Source organism: Chelonus insularis, unplaced genomic scaffold (genome assembly GCF_013357705.1).
Source record: "Chelonus insularis isolate UGA/USDA-ARS -01 unplaced genomic scaffold, ASM1335770v1 contig_49_pilon, whole genome shotgun sequence".
NCBI classification, from domain to species: Eukaryota; Metazoa; Arthropoda; class Insecta; order Hymenoptera; family Braconidae; genus Chelonus; species Chelonus insularis.
This window is the reverse complement of record NW_023276612.1, coordinates 5725-17398: the sequence shown is the minus strand read 5'-3', so window position 1 is coordinate 17398 and position 11674 is coordinate 5725. Positions and strand designations below refer to the sequence as shown.

At 30.6% G+C, this 11674-nt stretch overlaps 1 pseudogene; it reads left to right on the top strand.

The window, feature by feature from the left end:
- The first annotated feature begins 1399 nt into the window (after positions 1–1399).
- LOC118069976 (solute carrier family 25 member 35-like) lies at positions 1400–9658 on the top strand (annotated as a pseudogene).
- Positions 9659–11674: the final 2016 nt, after the last annotated feature.

The following is an 11674-nucleotide window of genomic DNA, read 5'->3' as shown; positions in this document are numbered from 1 at the left end:
AGATTGATTCAACTTCTTACACGACTGTTGATGATGATACGAAAGTCATAGAACATGAATGTAATTCAATTACACGCTTAGGTAATTTTGAGATAAATTTATATCTGTAAAGAATAAATTATTGTCAATTTTTGAGAAAATAAATGTCATTACGTAGTGTGCGTACCAATAGGAATTTTTTGAAGGTAGTTTAAAACTTTGAGGTATTAGAGAATATCTGAAGACTCTATGCAATATGAAGATTAGTATATACAACCCTACAAGTTAAAAGCTGTCAATAAAAGGTGCATGTCCAACAAATCTTGATGAAAAAGTTTAGTTGATAAACAACATTTAGATAGCTCTATTATTGAGAAAAAAAAAAAATTAGTGATATTATCAAGTCATTGTTTTTTGTTTGGTTAATCATTATTTGACAACATATAAAAAAAATGTAAGTTTTGGCTAGTGAATGGTGCTTTATTATAGATGAAGGTCGATTCATCATCAATGTCCAACCAAACATTGAAACATAATCTGAAGGTTTTCCGGCAATCAATGACTCCTATAAAATTGGTAATGGTATTGTTAGTAATTCCTATAAGTCTGAATCTAATGGTAATGGTTTTTTTTAACCTAAAACTATTTTCTATGTCTCTACTGTTGACATCTATATTGTTAACTGGAACAAGAAAACTGAGTATATTGATTATCAAAATATTATTCGAGTTTTTTGATAAATTCTGTATAGCAGTTGATGTTTTGATATTCTGAGAGGTAACAGAAATTTGTATATTTTCGATTTTTCTTTTCATTTCATCGACATTTTTTTTATCAATAATTCGTATTTAGCATACAACTAGTTTTTTTATCATTTAAGAAAAGCACATTGTTGATTACATATTTACTAACGTTTTAAAACTAATTCAATTGACGAAATCATAAAATAAATAATAAATTTCTACTATTCTTGATATATTAAATTGGAAATTCAATTCAAACGCTTGGCTGTTACTTAATCAAGTTACGTTGATTTTAGTTTAGATTTTTAACAGGCGAAGGCCTGGAGAACTGGAAAGATTAAAAATAGATCATTATAAAATAAAGCAGGAATTTGATACAAATATCAATAAAAAATTACTGACATATTCATCGAAAGAAACTATTGCTTATGCTAAGATCATGCCTTCTTATGAGACGTTATTCGAATGAATGTGAAGCCGTAGTGCCTAGTTCTCTACGTGGGACTACTTTATGCAAGCATGTTGCAACTTTCACAGCCATGTTAGATGCTGAAGATACACAAGTAAATAATTTAGCAAACTTCATGGGACATCACACAGATGTCCATCGTAAATTTTACAGAATTTACGTCCCAGTGGAAGAAATGACTAATGTATCTCGATGACTTGTCGCTGCAATGGATGGTAATGATGAAGATAGAAGAGGAGATAAAAGTGAAGATGAAAAAAGTGACAGCAGTGGTGATAAAGATGATGAGAATTCCCGCAGAGATAGCACACGTCAAACTTGTAATGCAAATTCTTCATTACTTGAGCTTTAACCAAGTACTTCTACTCAGGATAATGTATTTAATATAGGAAGTAAGAATGTTTCTTCAAAAAATAAAAAACGATCTAATAAAAAAGAGGTCGTGCAATGAGTAAAAGTTCTGATGATGCTAACTAGTTAACATTTGAGTACAATTAGTTTTCAATCTGGACAAAGTCAATTTCTCAGTGTATAAGAAATGATGATTGATCGTATTTCTAGCCTATAATAATTAGAAATTGAATAAATGAATTGTTGTAAATAGTAGTGATTACTTTCTTTATAGCGCATCGTAAAAAAGGAAAAAAAACGGAGATGGAGTGCATCAGAAGAAAAAGCCGTAATATCATATTTTGGGAATTTCAAAAATATGAGGAAAGTACCTTCTTTGAATCAATGTGAAACTGCAATTTATGAGAATCAGGTCTTATTCAGTCGTAAGCCAGAACAACTGAAGTCGTTCATACATAATAGACGAAAGCAACTACAAAGAAATGAAAATTGAGATTATAAATTTATATGTAGTGTTCCTAAACATTGTTAGAAAGCAATAAATAAAAGAGTGTGAAAAGCGTTGGATATAAGAAAAACATTGTATTAAATGTTAAACATAATCAAAGCTAATTGAAATGCTGTGCATTTTTTCAAGTTAAATTACTTGTAATTTTTTTTTTTTTCCTTATGTTAGTTAAATCAACTTAAACAGTGATATTTGAGTATGAAAATCGTTTTGTTAAGAATTCTTAATGCCAATGTTTTCTTTTGATAATTAAATAATGTGAAAATTCAGTTCGCAAATAAATATTCGATAAATGGAAATAATAGTGGCCTGAAATTTTGTTTTCATAAATTTAACACATATTATTTTACTCTTAAAATTATATATATATATATATATATATATATATATATTGTAACGTTTATTTTCTGCCCCCATACAAGGGCATACTCTATAACGCATCTTTCTTCAGGTGGAATCCTAATTAGAACCATCCCTAGGAGACTAATACTACTTTACCTAGGGCGCCAAGTTATTTTTATTCACCAGAACAACTAAACTGGTATAACTTACAACTAATTCGAACTTAAATCTAAACTCAAACTTACTAACTAAATCAAAATCCACACAATATCTAAAAATCTCAATACTTAAAACTAAATTTCAAACTTATATCTAACTTAACTAAGATAGTTCTTTAAAAATCAGGATCCCCCTGAATAGGGCATGTCCTGGCCCTCAGTTATGTAGGTTGTGGAGAGGGGTCGTGTCCGGCCAACAAAATAAAATCAAACATAAGAAATGATTGAAATAAGAGACCAAATGATTACCAGAAATAAACTAACAAGTTCAACGTATTCTTTTAACTCTCAACTTTATTATAATAATTTTTCTCAATTAGGTTTTCTTAACAATTACTAGAACTCAAAACACCATCACAAATTTCTATATCAAATAATCAGTTGTGCTATCACAATCTCCAAAATGAATCAACTGAAACTCCAAAAACCAAGCCTCACGGATTTTCTTTTATTCAACAAAATAATTTTAACTAACTACAAATTTACCTCTTAACACATCACAAATCCATTCTCAATAACTCAATAATTCTGCAGAGAGCTTTCGATACTGTAGCTTTTGTCAAACTCGGTCCTGGTAGTCTTGGACGTCCTTCAATTTAAATTGGAGATCGTTTTCTGATCTTCATTCTGCTTACTGGAGTCTTCTCTGCTCTTCTCTCTCAACAAGATGATAATACTTGATTCTCCATGGGCACAACATGCCATCGACTAACTAGGAGCTCAGTCCACAATCGACTTCCAAAAATATTTTCAAAATCTCGTTCTTCAATTTCTTTCTTTTCTTCTTTCTCTTCTCCCTCTACTTCAAAACGTCTTCCATTTGTCGAATCACATTTTCTATTGGTGGTTATCTTCACGTGACTTCTCCTAGATTTTCATATCGAGGGGTTACTTAAACTAATGTGCACTAACTTAATCCTAATTCCGAAACTTTTTATCTAAACTCAAAAACAACCTCTTTCATACTTCCATCTTCTTCTTGGAGTCCCATTTTACTGGCAACAGCTTCGTGACTACAACTCTTAGGGCTAGGACATCTCCCAGCATGGGAAAGCTGCAGGGTGACACGTTGCTTCTGGTCCTCTGTTCCACTACAGCCTCCCAACTTGAATGCCTCATGACTTTAAATAAAATTAATAAAACAATGAATTAATTAAATACTTCGGCGTAGGGACAAATATTGAAATAAATAAACCACTTTAAAATATGCACAATTGGACTATAAAAGTCAAGGCTATAAAATCTTCTAATCACGTTCATTAATAGATTTTATTAGCCATTTATCGGGATCACACTAGGTACAAAATCGCCGATGCGAGGCAGTCAGTCATTAGACTACACGAGTAGAATGGAGTCAGTCAGCAGTGCTGTGACAGTGTCAGCTGATGCTATTTGCGCCGTTTTGAGCAGAATAATCAGTCATAGCCATTTGCTCGACATTGTCTGCTGGTTCATCCGACGGGGTCCGTCGGCTTATTATTGTCCGAAGACGTGTGGTCTTCAATTGTATTCTCTGGCAGTCTGAGTGGAAGCTGTGTGGTGCTCCAAATCAAGTACTATAGATTTTAACGGCAGCTAATAGTTATGCAGCAGCCATCTTGTCATCGCTGAAGCCAAACAGATCTCTCCAAGTTGACCCAACGTGGGATATCGTAAGCTGAGTTTTTCTGTGCTGGCTTCACCTAATTATTATTGTACATTGCATCATACGAGTCAATAGTATTACTCGTCTATTACTAGTGTGTGTGGTGTGTATGTGCACTGTTGAGTTTTCACGCCACATGGGTTATGCAAGTAAGTGTGTTACGCACCCGAATCCTTCTAGCAGGTTCGAGACGGCTAGATAAAAACTTTGTATGCTCAATTCTTAATTTGTTATTGAATTTTATTATAAAAAGTATAATTAATTGCTAAAGATTGCAATATATCCGTTGTTAGTAGTTTGGTACTTCAGTAAGCTCCTCCTTAATATTATTCGGTTACATTTAATAACATTTCAAACTATGAAAATTATCTGATTATAAAAATATGTTCTTGCTTTATCCATTAATATGATTTACTTTTATCATATAATTATTATCATTTTTTACAATATCACCTCTACACTTAATATCTTTTTCTACTACGAGCTGACAGTTTAAAAAGATCTAGATTTTGTTTCTTTAATTTCAATGAACTGCAATCCAAGAAAACAATATACACTCAATATGCATGGAGCCATAAACTGTCATTTAGTAGAAGAAATAGGTATTAAATGTAAAGGTGATATTTGAAAAATGAATGAAAACTATGTTCAATTGAAATTTGTTGTACTCAGATAAATGTTTATTCGCAACCGTAAAGTTAAAGTGAGTGGCATACTAGTCTTATACGTGAAGAAGATTAAATATAAAATTAAATAAATTCTCCAACGGAACATTTTTAGAATGGAACTCTTTTGGAATGCCTGAAAAACATTTTTTTTAAAGAATCATATTTTATACAATCATATTTCTTTTTTTTACAGAATCATATTTACGCATTTATTATTGATATAACAATTGTTCAATTTTTTGTATTAATCTCTATAAATTCAATGTTTTTCTTAATTTCGTACTTCTGTATATCTTTCTTTAATTGTATATAACATGTACACTTTTCTTGAATTTTCATTTTTACTTTGATAATAGATCGTTAGCCCCGCAAATACAGTAAAAAATAAAGTCTTATAAAGCCGAACGACAATCAATGAATAGCAACTTCTCCAACGAAACGGGAGATAATAAAACGCGTTCAACGTAATATTGGCATGAAAAATGAAGTGATGAGCGTTTTTTCATGGCAACACCATCTTCCGTTCCGTTTTAAAGGTTGCTCGATTTTTTAGCATAATATCAAAAAATTCGATCGTTATTTTTTTCTTCTATTCATTACACACTTTGTTGTCATTTGAAGCCTTGTGTTTATGATTGTTTTTAATATTAATCAATACTATGCTAAGAAGTTACCAGTTACACCTTATATTTTTATATTTTCTCATGTCTTTATATGCTAAACGATTGTGTGAAACCCTAAAGAACTCATAATCTTATGTTAAGCCAGTGTGAGTATTACACTCCAAAACATTCAAATTTAACCTGTAACAACATAATCTCTCTTCACTGACTCCTGTAAGACTTTTTCTTTTCACAGTAAAAATCTTTATTTCTGTAAAACATTCTTGAAATTCTCAATTGCCTATTCAGTTTGTATGAAACAAAAGTCTCTAATTTTGCTCATTTATTCAGTAAAACAGTTTTTATCATATGATCTCATTTGCTCTAAAAGATTATGTAAAATTATCAACCATATCACTAATAAAATTTGATTGAAGTTTTCTGAGCATGTCAAGGACCTTATACACCAAAAATAATATATTGTCTGACAAAAAATTATAATTACCAGTAAACAATGAAAATAAAAATTGTCTGTGTAATTACTTTTACAGGTAGTCCCAATCATGTTGGTTTTAATGGATAACAAATTTACAGCTTGTTATAGTAAAATTTTTCAATCATGGTAAATTCCCAACATTCACTACAACAAACGTATATTTCAGATCATGAAAAAGCTATACATAATGGAATCAAATCAGTTTATCCACAAATTATTAGCGGGCATTGCTAATTACACTTTGTACAAGTAATGTATCACGATTTTATCATTTTTATTTAAATAAACATACATGTAACTTGCATTGTTTATTAATGTGATTATAAAGTTCGTATAATATTTATTTATATAAGATTGAATTTCGTAATATCGGGAAATCCTAAAGAATGCACGTATATTTTGATTAATCAGCATCAAGAAAAATAGACATACACACCCGAACGGTTTATAATTTTACATCAAAGATTGAAAGAGAAGCAATAAAAAACTTTGGAAAATTGTTGAATGCCTTTTTTATGTATTTTTAAAAAGTTTTGGTTGAAACAAGTAACATCATCAGGGTTCTCCGTTTTTGACGTCCATGAAGACCGTACCAAAAATTTTATGAAGGCATACTATAGGAATGAATTGAATTTAAAGTGAACTAAAAGCCCACACACCAATCAATTCATGAGTAAGTAAAAAACGCTAAATATAGAAATTTTCTGCAAATATTATTGGATGCGACGTTGTATGTTTGCATTTATATTATAAAAGATTTTTAAAATTTCATAACAATTCTTGTTTGTAGCTATACTTAAGTACACAGAGAAAAATGCAAAATGAAAATTATAGTCTAGCACTATAGATTGGACGTATTTTGTCAGTTTAGTAATTTTTATAAGAATTTAAATGCAAAATTATAAGTTTCACTAAGAAAATTTTAGTTTAGCTAATAATTTTTATTGTTTGGCACGATAATGTTTTTGGACAACGAATAATTGATAGAATTTTTAAGAGGATAAAACATACATTTTACTTGTTGACCTAAAATTTTTCTATTGCGACACAGTAAAATTCGACTTTCTCTCTCACTCCAAGCACAAAGGCGATTGAAGACCCATATTTTACAATCAAAATTAAATTATCAATAATCGACAGAGAGCTCCGTGAGTCGAGACTTTTTTCTTGAAATTGATTGGCGAATCTAATTCAATTGTTTAATTTACATTATTTATAGAATTGATAGATATATTACAGAAAACTTGATAAATTTTTTCAAGTCACCATACAGCTTAGTGATGACAAAGGTTCAACGCATGCGCGCTCACGTTTGTACACGTGCGTCATAAAAGCGGTCATAATTTCCCATTATTTTTTTTATAAAACTATTAACATTACTATTATTATTATAAAATAACAGCTGAAATATAAGAGAAAATTTGTAAATAAAGTTAATAAAATTTATTGTTAGCAAAATAATTTTGACATTCAAATTAAATAAAAATTAGAGAAATTATTCCAATATTTCTATAATTATTAATATCGAACTAGAAAAAAAAAAGAAATTGGTCAACGAAAAAAACAATGAAATTTCTCATTTTTGCGGTCATATAAAAGATATAAATTTCAATAATAATAAAGGACAGGAAGAAACCTTGAAGGAAATAAATCAGTGTAATTCAATATAAATACTTGTAATGTCTTAATGTATTTTACTTATTTCACATAATTATTTTAAATATATATTAAGAGTAGCCAAAAAAAAATAGCTAAAAACTTAAGGATTGAGGTTAACAATTATTACTCAAGTTATTTTTCTTCGAATTTTTCTAAGACTTCGTTAAAAGAGAAAGGGTTTCGAAGAATAGTTGAGGAAATCATTTTTTAGATATTTTATTGCAAAGGACTTCTAATTATACCACATTCGACTAAATAAATACGTAAAGTTTGATGCACCAGTCAGTTGTCGAAAAAGTAAGATCGAGATCAGATCGTCGTGGAACATCTCTTGAAATTGTAAGTCTTGTTTTGTCTTGAACATTATATTGATAATATTTCAAAGTTTGTAAATTTTTGTATGAAGTTTATTTGATCGTCAAATTATTTTTCAATTGATATTTAAATTAATTCGCGAGTAAAAGTAAATATTGCGCTGACTGGAGCATCGACTAATGATTAATTAATTATAATTCATCTTGACCAGAGTAAAAGAAATCATCTGTTTTTAAAGTTTAAGTTGTTGTTATAACTTTTCAATAGTTTTTATTTAATAAATTTTGTTATTGTTTTTACATAAATCACACATTTTTACTTTTTCTATCGAAGATCTCCTCATCCCTGTCGATTGGTCGAAAGGCTAGGATGAAAAGAGGAACTTAAAGTCTTTAAGGTTAAGCATATGGTTTACATGTTGATACCTTTGTAGAACAAAAATACATACCATACTAAACAAAATAGAAGAGAAAATAATATTAAGTGATATAAAAATATGAAAATAGTGAAAATGGATAATAGAAAACATACCGAAACATATGATTGTAAAATAGTGACAAATGGTAAAAGATAATGCAATTCTTTAAATTAATCAGGAAAAGGGTAATTTTACACTATCGCGGTCTTCTCGTTATTTGGTTCTAGAAAATCAAAAAATTAACATTACAAGTCATTCGTATTCATAACTTCCGCTTCGCAATATTTAAGTCGAAATCTCACCTTTAGAAGTTGCGAAAAGTAAGTAAATGCGAATATACGTACGTACAGTACTAGGAAGTAGTAATAGTACTCTACAGGGATTATCGACTCTGAGTACCCCGGTTGAACAAGATCTCCGAGATACTTATAAGAAAGAAAGAGATAGAAATCAATAGATTATGAATTCTTCCATTTTTTTCTGGCGCGAATCCATTTTTCCGCCAGAACATCTCAATATATATTTTTTTTTTTTTGAAATTTTGCGTGACAAATATCCACTCATTTGAATTAATTATGTTTATGTTGTTGAAAAAAATGATGCATGATGAAACAAGTTTGAGTAGTTTTTAATCAGCTAATGTATTGCAATATAAAATATACTTTAAGATTTGGGCTGAGTTTGGAATAGGAGCTTGAGCAGCAGTAGGTGCTGGCATAATTACCAATCTTATTAATGTAATAAAAGTAAGACTTCAACACCACATTTCATGCTAGTTACATAATTGCTGTGAATGAAGGACTAACTAAGATTGAATCAGGAGTTGTATCAATAATGGCTTTTTGAATTGTCCGAAATGTAATCAAATTAGGATCTTACAATTTCGCTAAACATATGGTCTAACTTCCAATGATGATGGTCAAACAAACGTAGTAGAAACTATATTAATATAAGTGGAATAGCAGGATTTGTAGGAGCTGTTGCAGGAAGTCCATTTTATTTGGTAAAAACTCAAATCCAATCTCGATCAACTGCAGAAATGTTAGTTGTTGATTACCAACATGGCCATGCAAGTGAATGAGCTATTTTCAAATCTCTTTGAAAAAAGCAGGATCTGCAGGACTTTATAGACGATGGTATGTCAATATTCTACGATCATTTTTTGAATCAGCCACTCAGTTGACAACATTTGGTGTTGTTGGAAATTGATTAAAACCATTTAGTGTAAGTTACAATCTAATTTAATTTAATGTTCATGCTTCTATGACAAATTAGTAATACTGTATTTTAATTAATTTGTTGTGTAATTGTAATCTGTATGTATGTAATAATTTTTAAATTGATTAAAAAAAATTTCAACTCATGAAATTGATAATATATATGTTGAAATAAGTCGTGGAGGTATTCCCTGGAGTGCTTGGATACAGGACTCCTAGAGCCTGGATATCCTAAGGTCCTCACGCTAAGACATGGGTGAGACCCACTGTCTTTGAAAAATATAACTGGATCCTGGTGAATAACTGCTTCCTGGACCCACTGGTTCGTTCTCGTACACTTATGAGAAGCCAAATGTTCCTGAAAATAACAACTTTAACTACTAAGACTGATTCCGTGTGACTGGAGTTTTCTTGCCACATATGATAGATTAGATCATATCAATCAACTGAATTCATTGAGTAGACCGAGCAGACAACAACGTAGGTCGGCATCACGTATTGTTCTTCCAGGCGTTGTGCGAGAGGTCTTGGTTATTAGGCTAGTGAAGTCAATTAAAACGTATTTAAACCAGTAATTACAGTGCTAAAATTAAGATAAAAGCAAGCCCGAAAAGTCAAATGTAAAAGTATATGTGTTTGTCGCAACCTCGTCACTGAGCCAAGGCCACGTGTTTTAATTTTTTAATTAATTGTTGTGAAAAATTAAAGGAATTTCAAATGACTAGCCTAATAACCAAGACTTCTCGCACAACGCCTGGAAGAACAATACGTGATGCCGACCTACGTTTGGCGTTTGCTCGGTCCTGGGGAGCGGTGATCTCTCTGAAAATTCTCAGATGCAGGTATTGAATGGTGACCTCTGCCACAAAGATGACAATTCTGTCGATGCGTCAACTTTAACTTCGAGTTCTAACGGTTAACCTCCAACTAACCACAGGAACTGGTGCTTGGGTACGGGATAATCCAATCCCTCAGACTTGTTCCTCGAACGCAACGATCCTCCGATCTCCAACTGCTCAGGAACAACACCCAAAGAGCGTTCACTTCTACTACTTCAGTGTTACTGACTGGTAACGGTACTAGTTACATCGTCAGAAAACTTGAATCAAAAAACTGGCAGAAATAGAAAACGACCTGAATTCTGTAATTTATAAATTATACCATTTTTGAGACAAAATTTCGAAATCTTTTAAAAATATGAATATTAAATGATTAGAATACTTGTATGAAAATATAGTAACAATCTTTTATCGGAAAGAAAAAATTTTAAAAAACAAAATCAGCAATAAAAGAATTTTAAACTCGTGCCAGGATTAAGAAAACAGTATTAAAGACGCTATAATGGTCAATAATAATTGTCAATCATATGGAATTGTGTCCATAACAATTGAACATTGTTACTCACAAATGATTATTGATCATGGTAATATTTAAATAATAAGTTTTAAATTGTTATAAACAATAAAAATAGGGACCCTTCCTATATATATGAGTACTTCTAACGCATAATTTTTCCTTTTACTACAAAAATGTTACCAACCGTATGACATAAATGAAAACATCTTTTTTTTGTTTATAACAATGAAATTTGTCAAAAATAATAAAAAAAAGGATCTATGAGGTATATTTGAATTCTTCCAACGCATAATTTTTTCTTTTACTGAAATGAAGTAACTAACCATATCAAATGAATAAAAGCAGACCCATTTCGTTTATAACAATTTCATTTGTTATAAAGAATGGAAACAGGTTCTATTCGAATGGTTTTTTCATTTTTTCCCCTCGGAAGTTGGTCGTGTGGTCCTTTCGGGTCGCACCCAGACCACTGCAGAGCACTGATATTTATTTTCATTGTTTACTGGTAATTATAATTTTTTGTCAGACAATATATTATTTTTGGTGTATAAGGTCATTGACATGCTCAGAAAACTTCAATCAAATTTTACTTGTGATATTGGTTGATAATTTTACATTATCTTTCAGAGCAAATGAGATCATATGATAAAAACTGTTTTACTGAATAAATGAGTAAAATTAGAGACTT